A 13,257-nucleotide genomic window follows, 5' to 3' on the forward strand; every position below is an offset into this window, starting at 1 on the left:
TGCCCTGCGTCCCTGGTCCCTCCCTCGGCACCTGCCAGTCTCGGCCCAGTCCTCTCCCTTCCGTGGGCAGCCTTGCTGGCCTGTGCTGGCTAGCCTCCCAGCCTCTCGCCTTTCAGAGCCTGTGATTTCTCAAAACATTTTGAATGTCTTCACAACACAGCGCCAGCCTTCTCATCACCCGTGCCGGGCGGGTGTCTCCCCAAATCCCAAAGCGGGGCAGGCCTCCGGGGCCGACTGTAGATCCTGGTGTCGACCTGCACAGCCTGTATCTAAACCCCGGATGGTGCAGGAACGAATGAAGTCTGGCCAGGACAACCGCTGATCCTAACTGTTGACAGCGGGGCCATAGCCTGCCCCCCACCCCGTTTTTTTAACCTTCTCCCTAACGCATGTGACGACACTCCGTGATGAACTGGGAACCGGGCAGGAGATACGTAACTTCCCTGTTCTGCTGCTGTGTGCGTCTTCCCGTCCTACTCCGCAAGGCCTTCGTATCTACGATCGTGACCGCTGCCTGTGCGAGAACACCAACCGCCTTGTAGGTACGTGTTGTTCGATCCAGTGCCCAGATGAGGAAACAGGCGTGGTGACAAATGAGTGACTTCCTCTTGGCAACACAGCCCGTAAATGACAGAGCTGGGGCCCAGACCCAAGTCTATCCTTGGCTTCAAAGCCCTGGCTCTTCCCAGTGCACCCCGTGAGAACAGTTCTGTATCAATTATGCCAAAACCCACTTTGTCATTTGAGGCAGACATTCCTCAGTGCCTTGCTGGGTAAGTCTTGTGTCACAGGTCAGGCTGGCTATGGGGGGCAGTGTGTCACCATGTCAGTTGTCCGCTCCTCAGCTCTGCTGAGATGCTGGTGGTCTGGGGCCCGTGGTGGGCCGCCGGGGCACCTCTGCGTTCTCCGAGCGCTGCTCCTTCCCCTGGTCTGGGATCAGACAGCAGCAGCGTGAAATCGTATTACTTTAGTTCCTTGCCGAATGCCTTCCCAGATAACCTGACCCATTCTGCTTTTTATTAAAGGTAAATATAGAAAGCTCTCATAGAAAGTGCGTCTCAGCATTTCATCACGACTGAGAACGGCCTGTTGTCATGTTCCTTCCAGAAAGTTTCTTGGGCTAAATGTCACTGAGGAGTTTCGTGCTAGCGAAGAGGTTGCTTTTCTGGATAAACCAGCCTGCTTTGTGCCTCTGCTCTGTGGGAAGCTTTGTGTAGTTCGCTTTGCCAGGGCAGCCGAGAGGCTAGGAGCTGGTGTTCTATCTCAGTGACCACGCTTTGTGCGGGCTTTCAGGGGCGTCTGTGGGCTCCATGTCAGCCCTGGGCTCCTGGGCTGTAAGCGACTCTGTCATGCCCTATTCTTTTACTGGGAGCGGCCTCCCAACTTTTTGGAAGTTGGCAAGGTTCAATAAATACGTGCAACTAACGTTAGACGAAACACTAGCATTTATCTTGGAGGCAGGTCTGCAAGGGGATTATTCCAGGCTGTTGTACAAAGATCCTTGCCCCACCCTCCCTGACTTTGGGGTGAGGTTCTTTTCCTCAACAAGCGGTCCATAATCTTAGTGTTTTTAAGATTTATTTATTTGGGGGGGGCAAGAGAGAGAGCACGAGTGGGGGGGAGGGGCAGAGGGAGAGGGAGAGGCAGACTCCCTGCTGAGCAGGGAGCCCGACATGGGGCTCGATCCCAGGATTCTGGGATCATGACCGAAGCCGAAGGCAGATGCTTAACTGACTGAGCCACCCAGGCGCCCCCACAATCGTATTTTAGATGATCAGTTTGGGCAAAAGAAAAAAAAATGATGAGACAGAAAATGTGCTTTGGGGTTAACCGAGCTCTTTGAGGAGAGCTTTCAGTACGCGGCTTGGAGCTCCGTTATTCAGCACGCACTACCACATCGGAAACACCCCCCTAGGAATGGGGCTGTGATTCCCTCAGGTAGACTTCATTCTTATTTACGTACATCCCGCCTACTTCCACAAAGGACTGAAGTCACTAGAAGACTGAGCTAATAGCTTCCTCTCCACGCCCACGTCAGCTGACACGTTCCTCCCCTGGAGGACTTATGACCCCATTTATAGTTATTTATTTACGTGACTGCTTCTCCCACGAGCTAGTAAATCCTTTAGTAAACTCCATAAGAAATTATGCCTCATTCATCTTTAGCTCTCCCTCCCACTCCCCTTGTCCCCAAAGTACCAAGAGCCTAAAATAGTACCCGGCACAAGGGGACCCGCGATAAAGCCTCTCTGAGTGCACGATGTGGTGTTCTCGGGGCCTGGCCGCTCCTCGCCCCCCAAGAGCGCTGCCCACACCTCTCAGCGTCCAGCGCGGAATCAGGAGGTACCCGGGGAGAACTCCTGCTCAGAAAAAATGGTTTCTTGCCTCTAACTTCAATCTCAAACCAGTTCAGATAGGAAACAGCATGGGACCAGTGAGCGCCTCGGGAAAGGGACCCTCGGAGAGACTAACATCTCCACATTTCGTGGTTTCGGGATTTGTACCTGCGACCCCACGGCATTCATCTCTGTCACGTATCTAAAGCGTGCCCCCTCCACCCACACACATATACACACTCACTCACACACGTACTGTCCGCCGCCTTACTCCGCTCATTCGCACTCCACCGAGCCAGTTTATCCACGCCTTACTGGTCACTGAGGTGTCCGCAAGACCTCGAACCCCCTCTGACCCTGGCTGGCCAGTTCAGTCTGACACTCGATGGCACGGGACTCACGAAGTCCAGTGACTTGCCCCACGTCACTGTGTTCCGTGAGTGGGGGCGTTCCAGGACACAGGATTTAGAGAGGGACGGAGTGCCAGAGGAAACCGATGCCCAGAGTAGCTAGTTCAAGGTCAGACCTGGAGAAGTAGCCCTGTTTCTTTCCTTGCAGAAATGGTTAGGGGTCCAGATGGTTGGGAGTTCCTGTGTTTCTTCAGGGCTGATACTCTGAGTCTCCTGTTGGAGGGGTTCTTTCCCTGCTCTGTTTTGCTGGCTCTTTGGTCACCCTGGTCCACAGCTGTCTGAACAGCCGGGGACCCCCTCAAACCACGCCCACGGTTGGTCTTTCCTTCTTTCATTGCTGCGCCTGGCCCCTGGCAGCCTGTCCGTCAGTCCTCGCTCATGGGTGATAGTGGGTTCAGCCACAGCCGGACGCCTCTTCGTGCAGGGGGAGGCCCTTTCCCCTGCGCTCTGACCCATGGGCTCCAGGGGGAAAAGTCATTCTCAGGTCCAGCCATGGGCTTCTAAACAAACCTGTCTTTCTTGTTTTAAATTGTTTCTACGTGGAAGATGTTGGACAAATTGTTTGTTCTCCGTGTCTTCATTGCCCCTTTGCTCGATGACGAAGATACCTGAGGGAAGCCCAGCAGGTGTCAGTGCCCGGGACGGGGTGGGGGGTTCCATGCTTCATCACCAGTGTCCCTCCAGCTCCAGGCCCGGGGATCCACTCAGGAGGTGCCTCAAACATACTGAATTAAAGGAAAATCATTCCACACCTTGCACCCCTCCCCAAATGGTGAGATACAGGCTTGCTGGGAATTCATTAAAGACGTGCCCCCCAGATCCTGTTTTCTCCAGTGCTGCCTCTCAGTCTCTCACTGAGAGACGTCGGGGCCCCCGACGTGCTCCTGGCTTCAGAAATGGGAAGTATCCAAAGGAGACTTCAGGAGGCGATAACACCTCCCTTTCCCTTCTTCACGCTTGCCAGGAAGTGCCTTCTTGGTCCCATTTGGAGTGGTTTGTCTACATTGGGGGGTGGCACCTGCTTGCCCAGGAAAGCATCCACAGGCCTGCTTGGTGGGCTCATCGACAGTGCCACCCATGACTCCGCTGGGGCTGGGGAAGGGCGGCCTGCCCGCTCACTAGCCCCTAAAAGCCCCTTGGGCCCCCAGCCTCCTGCTGGTGAAGCTCTTCCAGGGCGGGTCTCAAGAGTCAGATTGCCGTGGGCAATAAGCACAGTGTCCATGTCTCGCATGCCATTCATTCTGGAGGGCCTGGCAGCTCACTACTCACCCACTATGAAGGGGCCCCCTCCTGCGCCCGGCGTGAAGGTTGCTGAATACACAGCTGACTCCTGCCAAAACAGCGGCGTGGCAAACATCCGGGGCCACGGGAGGCCCATAATTTAATTTGGATTACATTTATTTGTATTTGCGCTCGACCTTAAACGCCAAACATCATCTAATCTTTCATGAACCCTGTAATCTTTCCTGATTTCGAAGGAACAAAGAAATAGAATTTGTTCTTGGTCGAGGTTCAGCCTCAGGGCCAGGCCGGCGAGCCAGCCTGCAGCCGCTCCCAGCCTCCAAGATAGCATCTCATTCTGTCCTTGTCCGTCCAAGATGAGTCAACTGGCCCGCTCTGGCCCTTCCCAGAGGAAGGCTGGACCTTGCTTCAGTGACCATGACTTCAGCCGGGACAACAGAACTCTAGGTCACTGCGAGACAATCCAGCCTGCGCTCCTTCCCTCCCCCAGCCCCCACCCCACCCAGTGCCCATGACTAGGGCTTTTTGTGTTATCCTGCGCTTGGCACCCTCCCCGTTTCCTGCCAATAATGCTGGCTGTTGTTTCTGAGCGAATGGAACAAATGACCAACGTGAACTCCGTGCAATCTAGAAACTGGAAACATCTGCAGGGAGGCAAGGGCCGCCACGGGCTGGGGTGGGGTCGCGGAGAGGCAGCTGGAGAGGCCGTGGGAGGAAGATGCTCGAATTTCAGGGAGGAGGGCAGAGGGTACAGCCGCATCTGAGCAGGGCAAACAGGCAGCCGGGCCCTGGGGTCAGGCCCGAGGACTGCTGCCAACCTCCCAGCTCCTCCTGGCTTTTCCTTGAGGGAGATTAACGCTGCTGTGTTGTGACGAAATGAATAGAGCATGGGCGTGCCCTTTCCTAGATACCATTTTACACGTGGAATTCTATGTGCAGGTGGAAGTGGATCTTAGAAAATGATGGACCCAACTCCCCATTTCACAGGTGACAGCAAAGGCCCTCAGAAGGAATAGAGAGAGTGAGTGAGAAGCAAAGTCTAAACTTGTATCTGGCACAGGGGGGCACCTGGGAGGCTCAGTGTGTTGAGTGTCCGGCTCTTGGTTTGGGCTCAGGTCGTGATCTCAGGGTCATGAGATCGAGCCCCGTGTCAGGCCACAAGCTCAGTGGGGAGTCTGCTTGAGATTCTCTCTCCCTCTGCCCCTCCCCCCACTCTCATGCACACACGCGTGCACTCTCTCTCTCTCAAATAAATAAATACATCTTAAAAAAATAAAAAATAAAAAAAATACTCTAGTGCCTGGCACCACCACCACTCACTGCGTGTGTGTGCAGTGTGGGTGGGCACACACACACACTCATACACACAGTCCCCCGGCAACCCTGGGGGGTGGGGTGCCACTCTCCACAGACGACCGACAGAGGTTGAGCGTCTAGAATTCTGAATTCGACACAGAGATGTCCCCTGGGTCCGCGCGTCCCCTAAAGAGGGAATCTCCAGAGTGAAGGCCTAGTTCTTGACCCAGACTCTAACCTGGAAAGGCCTTTCCGAGCATCGCGTGGAGACTGGCCCGTGGGATGTAGCCTGGCTCTTCCCATCCCACCTGCTTTCACAGGGGCTGCAGAATCAGGAGTGTGTGTGTGTGTGTGTGTGTGTGTGTGTGTGTCCCCCGCCCATGAGGACTGAGCCTGGGTTCCCTGTGTCTGAGAGAGGAAATGCCTATCCTCAGCCCTGCTTCTTTGAAGAAGGAAGGAGTCACTAGCCGAGAGGTGTTTTCAGGTCCTGGCTGCAGGGCCCCAGAGTGGGGAGAGGGCAGGGGCTGTGTGTTGCCTGGTGGGAGCAGTGGGTGCTGTCAGCCTTCTCCCAGCACTCCCAGCAGAGAAGGCAGGGGTTCCCTGGGAGGAACGGCGGCTTGCCCCCCACGCAGTGGGCCCATTCTCAGGGCCACTGCTGCCGGGCTCCGTGGCTGCCCCTGAGCTGCCCGGCTGTGGGTCTGGGATGTGCAGGAAGCCAGGGGCAGCAGCCACGGAGCTCGGGGGCCTCTGTGGCGGGATGTGTCTCTCACGCGGCCCCTGGAAGTCCCCGTGCCAGCAGCAGTGCTCCCCTCCTCTACTGCGGGGGTGCCGGGGGTGCCGGGTCTGGGACCGTCAGTATGATTCATCCGCAACACACTCTGAGGATGCTGGCAGCACAGCTGGCCAGCTGCGCTCCTCCGGAACTCCGGGAGCCGAGGGGCACCGGAGGGGTGCTCCCCGCAGACGGCAAAGGTGCGCTGCTCGGGTCAGCACAGCCCAGCCCAGCCCAGGAAGGGTCAGCCCCCAGAGGGGTGAGCAGGGTGATGTCCAGGCTCAGGGCATTTGTCCCCATCTACGTGCCCCTGGCACGTAGGGTCCTGGAACGGCAGGTTTCACGTGACTCCTGCTGGGTGACTGCTCTGAGTGCGCCCCCTGCCCTAGTACTTGGGCCTGAAGCCAGGAGTCCTGTGATAGTCCTGCCTGCTTGCCCTGGCACCCCTCCTCCCCACTAAACACCCTGCCCAGTGGGGGGGGGGGGCGTGTCCCTGCCCTGCACAGCCGGCCCTCACCACCCAGGACCCTGCACGCATCACCATCCCCGGGGTTCCAGTGGGCCTGGGCGGGAAGCTGCTCTCAGGGCCTCTGAGAGAGGAGAGCAAGGGGGAAGGCCAAAAGGAAGTCAAAAGATCAGTTTAAAAATAGCCCTCCTCCGTGTCAGCCAGGAGGAGGGGCTTGGGGAGGAGCCAGGTTCTGATGGTGGTGGCTCAGGGCAACCTCAGAAAGGCCCGAAAAGCGAATTGGCAGAGGCCCATCTGGGAGCACACCCCATGTGCTTATCAGCCTGAGCAAGCCACGGCCAAAACCCGGTCTTCGCAGAGACTTCCGGCCAGCCAGCATCTGTTTCCTCTCCTATATTTAAACAACCAGGTTAGTGAACTTGGGAGAGCGTTTCTGCCCCGGGGGAGAGAACACAGCCCCCCGCAGGACACACAGGCCGTAGTGTGCTGCTGAGGCCTTGTGGCCCGTGCTTCCGCTGGGTGAGTGGGGCCGAGTTCAGAGAGTGGCTGGGCAGGTCTGCCCCGATGGCTTTCTGGGCGCAAGCAGGTGCGATGCCTTCCAGCCCCAGACGGAGTGAAGGGGCCCCCCAGCAAAGCCGGAGATCCACGAAACAACGCCTACGTCACAGCCTCGGCCCGGAGCTTCAGTGTGTGCCATGGCTTCACCCTGCCGGGCTGGGGGTAGACTCAGGCCTCGCGGCTGTTTTTAGGCACTATTTCCACCTCCGTGTAAACAGAGCTGTTTGTTTAGAGGAAGGGGCATAGCTTCTCCCAGGACCCTTCTCCTGGTTCTGCTGGCTCCTCAGTCCCAGGCTACTGCAGTCTCCTCTCGCTGCACACACACGCCCACAGCACTAGCCTCATGAAACATTTAGTGAGGGGACAGGCATCCCAGGAATCCTCTAGAAAATATCTCCTCGTGGCAGAAAGTACCAACACTGAGTAACCTTACCATTCACATCGCCTCTCTTAGGCGCCGGACCTAAGCCGTTACCAAGAATGTTCCCCACGAACAGCTTCCTCCCGCTATGGCAATGCAAGGTGGCTTTCTGGATGCCGCAGTTATCCCTGGAGGAAAGCAAGGACGGCTCCTGTCACTTGTGTCCCGCACCCCTTTCCCCGTCCCTACATACCCTGGGCCACCTGTCCCAGCCAGTGCCAGACACAGAAGCTGGGCTTTCCATTTTTCTTCCTTTCCTAAACAGAGAGAACCCCAACTGGTTGAATGTTTTATATCCCGGAACAGGCCCTCCGTTGAGCGTTTCTGAATTTCAGCCCACAAAAAACACAGGCTGGAGTCCTACCTAGATTCAAAACTCCAGCTTTACCCCGAAGGCTATGAGCGTCTGGGCAAGCTATTTTAATTGCTTAGAACCTGTTTCCATGCCTGTAAAAGAAGGCCGAAATAGGTTAATAGAAGCCATTTCAAAGAGTTGTCAAGGGGATTCAATGAGGTGGTATTTATAAACATCTGGCACCCTGCCCAGCAGCAGTGGGTGCTTAGCGGCTTGATGAACTTTCTACTGCTGTGTCAATTACCCATTTATGTCTGGTTTGCGCTCCCCTTCATACTTCCTATCCAAAAATTCAGTTTCTTATTCAATCAGGGCTCCTGTCGGCACTGGCTCCATATTTATTCCCCTCGGAACAACAGCAAATATTGGGCGAGCAGTTGCTATGCTGGGCAGACCTGTCCTCCGTGAGGCAGGTATCATTATTACCCCCATTTTATAGACTGTGGTTAAGTGACTTGCCCAAGGTTATACAGGTAGTAAATGGTAGAGCCATTTTGCATACATTACCTCTAAGCGAAGATTTCTCAACCTCAGCTCTATTGACATGTTGGACCAGATAATTCTGTGCTGTGGGGGCACTATCTGTGTATTGTAGAATTTTTAGAAGCATCCTCGGCCTGTCCCACTAAATGCCAGGAGCACCACTCACCCCCAAGTCGTGACGATCATAAATGTCTCCAGTTACCACCAGATGTTCCCAGGGAGGGGTGGGGGGAAGGGAGCGAAATCCCTCCTGGTTGAGCACTCATGCTCTAAACGAGAAATCTGAAGTTCAGACAGGTTAAACGATTTTCTCAAGGTCACAAGGCTGGCAGGCAGCAGAGACACGATCTGAACCAACGTCTGCCTGCTACCAAGACCAAGTATTTGTCACGGTATCACGCTCTCTCCTGGTTCTAAATAAGGAAGGTGTGAACTTGACACCGAAATCTATTTGCCCAGAAGCAACAGCATCAATATTCTCTGACTCCCCGCCCCCAAGGATGTTCGAATTCTGAACTTACAGCATCAGGCTCCTACTTCTCTGAGCAGAATCCAGATCTTCGATTTTTGGAGCTAAATCAACTGAGCCCCGGCCACTCTGCTGAGCCTAGGAATTCAAGCTCTCCTTTACCATCCTGTGCCCCTTGAGCGGACCACGCATCTTGGTTTGGGCATCCACGTACCAGTCGGTTCTTCTGGAACCATGGGAAGGCTGAGGTCTTGGGACAAAAAGGCCGTTCTGTCAGTTGCTTGTCTTCGGCTACGGTCTAGAAAAATGCAGGGGCCAGAATCACAACTCCAACTTCTGCCTGAGTTTCATTTCCTTTTGGTTCCAAATTCGTTTATTTAAATCTTTATGGACGTAAAATGCACTGACTTTGCAAATGACACCACTTAGGAAACAGGAACCACTTTCCATATGGCCTCCTTCATGCATAGGCAAAACAACAACAACTAAAAGCAAATTCTTCAGGGAGCTAAATAAGTCATCGCAAAGAAGAGGTTCAGTTCCAGAGCCTGCTTGCTTTCCTTTATGAGGGAAGTGATAGCTAGCAGCAGCTGCTAGCCACGCTAGTGAGATCCAGAAGCCTCGGCAACCGTAGTAGTAACTGTCTGGTCAGTGGCTGCCATCTCACTGTCCCCCGGGAGCCCCCCATAGTGTTCCTTCTGACTAGAGTCATCACGGAAGAATTTTCAGTATGAGATCCTAAAATCAACAATCTCCAAACGAGTCCGTAGGAAGACGGTGGGAGGGAAGGGATTACAAAGAAGTATGAGGAAAATTGGGGCAGCAGGGCTATGTCATCTTTTTTTTAAACAGAATATGTTTTGGGGGGGATTTATTTATTTACTTTAAGTAATACCTATGCCCAACATGGGGCTCGAACTCATGACCCCGAGATTCTCTACTGACTGAGCCAGCCAGGCACCCTGGATCTGTTATCTTGATTGTGGTGATGGTTTCACACCTGTATACATACGTGAAAATTCATCAAATCGCACACTTTAAATGTGTGAAGTTTACTGCAGGTTAATTATATACTTCAAAAAGGTATAAAACAGGGGCGCCTGGGTGGCACAGCAGTTAAACGTCTGCCTTCGGCTCAGGGCATGATCCCGGCGTCATGGGATTGAGCCCCACATCAGGCTCCTCCGCTGGGAGCCTGCTTCTTCCTCTCCCACTCCCCCTGCTTGTGTTCCCTCTCTCGCTGGCTGTCTCTATCACTGTCGAATAAATAAATAAAATCTTTAAAAAAAAAAGGTATAAAACAAAGGGAATTAATTTTAGAGTGCTACCCACCATACACTCACACCTATACCTGAAACAAAATGAGTCTTGCTACGTGCGATGTCATCTGATATGCCCATTCCATTTCATTCCATTCAATTGAAAATATACTCTGATCACAAACTACTACGTTGATTTCATAATTCGCTAGGAGGTTGATACCTGTAGTTTGAAAAACATTGCTTTAAATCTGTTTGAAAAATACATGTCTTGAGCCCAAAACAGTCCCTTCGTTATATTGACAAGCCCTCCTGGGTAAGTTCGCATGTCTTTTTTTTATTTTTGTAAGATTTATTTACGTATTTGAGAGGGGGTGGGGAGGAGCAGAAGAAGTGGGAGAGAGAGCCTTAAGCAGACTCCATGCTGAGCGTGGAGCCCGACATGGGCTCCATCCCACGACCCCAAGATCACGACCTCAGCTGAAATCATTGGCTGCTTCACCACCCGAGCCACCCAGGTGCCCCAGTTCCTATGTCTTTATCACCAACGGTCCTCCTCTTCTGTTAATATGGTGACAAATTATATAGAGTCTTAAAGTAGAAGGCCTAAGCTTTCAAATTCTTGCACTGGCGACTGAGATCCATTCTTAGCCTTTTGCCACCATCTTCCTCCGGACTTGTTTGGAGATTGTTGATTTTAGGATCTCATACTGGTCATTCCATAACCAGGTATTTACCCAAGAAAACATTTTGCCCACATAAGACTTGAATGTGAATGCTTATGGCACTTTTAAATGTAGTAGTCCCAAACCGGAGACAATCCAGACGGCCATCAGTAGGGGAATGCGCCAGCATGTGTTTCATTGATTTTCTCTATCATTTTTCTGTTTTTTATTTCATTGATTTCTGCTGTTATCTTTACTATATTCTCTCTTATGCTAGCTTTGGGTTTAGTTTAATTTTCTTTTTCTACTTTCTTTTTTTTTTTTTTTCTTTTTTTTTTTTTTTTTTAAAGATTTTATTTATTTATTTGACAGAGATAGAGACAGCCAGCGAGAGAGGGAACACAAGCAGGGGGAGTGGGAGAGGAAGAAGCAGGCTCATAGCGGAGGAGCCTGATGTGGGGCTCGATCCCATAACGCCGGGATCACGCCCTGAGCCGAAGGCAGACGCTTAACCGCTGTGCCACCCAGGCGCCCCTCTTTTTCTACTTTCTTAAGATAGAAGCTGAGGCCATTGATTTGACCTTTCTAGTAGAAATGTTTAGTGCTATAAATTTCCCTCTAACCACTGCTTTAGCTGTGTCCACAAATTTTGATGTTATATTTTTATTCTTATTTATTTCAAAATACTTTCTAATTCACTTTTTGTTTTCTTCTGTGACTCATGGATTATTTAGAAGTGTGTTAATTTCTAAATATTTGGGAATTCTCCTAATATCTTTATATTATTTCTTTCTAATTTAATTCCATGTGGCTAGAGAACAATTTGCATAGAGAATAATTTGCATGATCTAAATCCTGTTGAGTTTATTGGTACTTATTTCACAGTTTATTGGTAAATGTTCTATGTGTACTTGAAAAGAATATGTATTCTGTTGCTGCCTAGATAGTTCTATGAATAACAATCAGGCCCAGTTAATTGATGGTTGTTATTCAGTTTTTCCATATACTTGCTGACTTCTGTCTACTCGTTCTAATAATTATTGAGTGAGGGGTGTTAAAATTCCAACTATAATTGTAGGTTTGTCTGTTTCCTCTTATAGTTCTATCAGTTTTTGTTTCATTTGTTCTGAAGCTCTGTTATTACACTCTATTAAACACTAAATGTTTAGCGTTACTGTGTCCTCTTGATGAATTGACCCTTTTGTCACTATGAAATAACCCTTTTTATCCTTAATAATATTCTTTGCTCTGAAATCGACTTTGATATTAATAGAGCCTCTCCAGCTTTCTTTTGATTAGTTGTACCATGATGTATTATTTTCCATCCTGTTATTTTTAACCTATTTATGTGTTTATATTTAAAGTGGATTTCTTTGGAAACAACATATAGTTGATTCTTGCTTTTTTATATAATCTGACCATCTCTGCCTTTTAATTAGCACTTAATGTAATTACCAATATAGTTGGATTGAAATCTACTTTCTTGCTATTTAGTCTTTATTTGTTCCATTCGTTTTGGGTTTCCTTTTTCCTCTTTTTATGACTTCTTTTGGATTGAGTATTTGTTAGATTTTTTTCTTAAAAGATTTTATCTATTTATTTGACAGAGATAGAGACAGCCAGCGAGAGAGGGAACACAAGCAGGGGGAGCAGGAGAGGAAGAAGCAGGCTCACAGCGGAGGAGCCTGATGTGGGGCTTGATCCCATAACGCCAGGATCACGCCCTGAGCCGAAGGCAGACGCTTAACTGCTGTGCCACCCAAGTGTCCCTGTTAGAATTTTTTTTAAACACATTTTATTTCTTAGAGCAATTTTAAGTTCACAGCAAAATTGAGCAGCAAGCACAGAATGTTTCCATATATCTTCTGCCCCATATACACAGCCTCCACCACTATCAACAACCTGCGCAGAGTGGTACACTTGTTATAATCAAAGAACCTTTATTAACACATCATGATCACCAAAGTCCGTACTTTACATTACGGTTCGCTCCTGGTATTGCACCTTCTATGGGTTTTGACAAATGTGTACGGACATGTATCTACCATTATAGTATCACACAGCATAGTTTCGCTGTCCTAAAAATTCTCTATGCTCTACCTATTAATCCCACCTCCCCCTTGACTTCTGGCAACCGAGGGGGTTTCTTTGTTTTGTTTTGTTTTTTCAGTTTTGCCCTTTCCAGAATGTCATATCGTTGGAACAATATAGTATGAAGCCTTTTCAGATTGGCTTTTTTCACTTAGTAATATACATTTTAGGTTCCTCCATGTCTTTTCATGGCTTAATAGTTCATTTATCTTTAGTGCTGAATAACATTCCACAGTCTGGATGTGCCACACTTCATTATCCGTTCAGCTGCTGTAAGTCATCTTGGTTGCTTCCAAGTTTTGGCAATTATGATAAAAGCTGCTATAAAAATTCATGGGCACGTTTTTGTATAGATATGAGTTGTTATTGTTGTTGTTGTTGTTTTTAACTCACTTGGGTAACTACCAATGAGTGTGATTCCTGGATCATATGGT

At 50.4% G+C, this 13,257-nt stretch overlaps 1 protein-coding gene and 1 long non-coding RNA gene across 4 annotated transcripts in view; one reads left to right on the top strand and one right to left on the bottom strand.

Annotated features, from left to right (window-relative positions):
* ADORA3 (adenosine A3 receptor) overlaps positions 1–9,099 on the bottom strand; it is a 29,806-nt gene extending 20,707 nt beyond the window's left edge. The window contains exons 1-2 of one of the 3 annotated variants that reach the window (XM_087866168.1): positions 9,023–9,099; positions 7,514–7,629 (exon numbers count right to left, since the gene is read on the bottom strand). The gene's annotated coding sequence lies outside the window, so the exon portion shown is untranslated. Of the gene's footprint in view, positions 1–7,513; positions 8,662–8,860; positions 8,999–9,022 lie in introns of those variants that run through there. The other 2 variants (XM_087866167.1, XM_045801507.2) reach the window with 2 other exon arrangements.
* LOC148109204 (uncharacterized) overlaps positions 101–13,257 on the top strand; it is a 46,508-nt gene continuing 33,351 nt past the window's right edge. The window contains exon 1 of the long non-coding RNA XR_015726390.1: positions 101–542. This is a non-coding gene — a long non-coding RNA (uncharacterized LOC148109204). The remainder of the gene's footprint in view (positions 543–13,257) is intronic.

Source organism: Ursus americanus, chromosome 12, assembly GCF_024610735.1.
Source record: "Ursus americanus isolate L20-20 chromosome 12, mUrsAme1.1.p, whole genome shotgun sequence".
Taxonomy (NCBI): Eukaryota; Metazoa; Chordata; class Mammalia; order Carnivora; family Ursidae; genus Ursus; species Ursus americanus.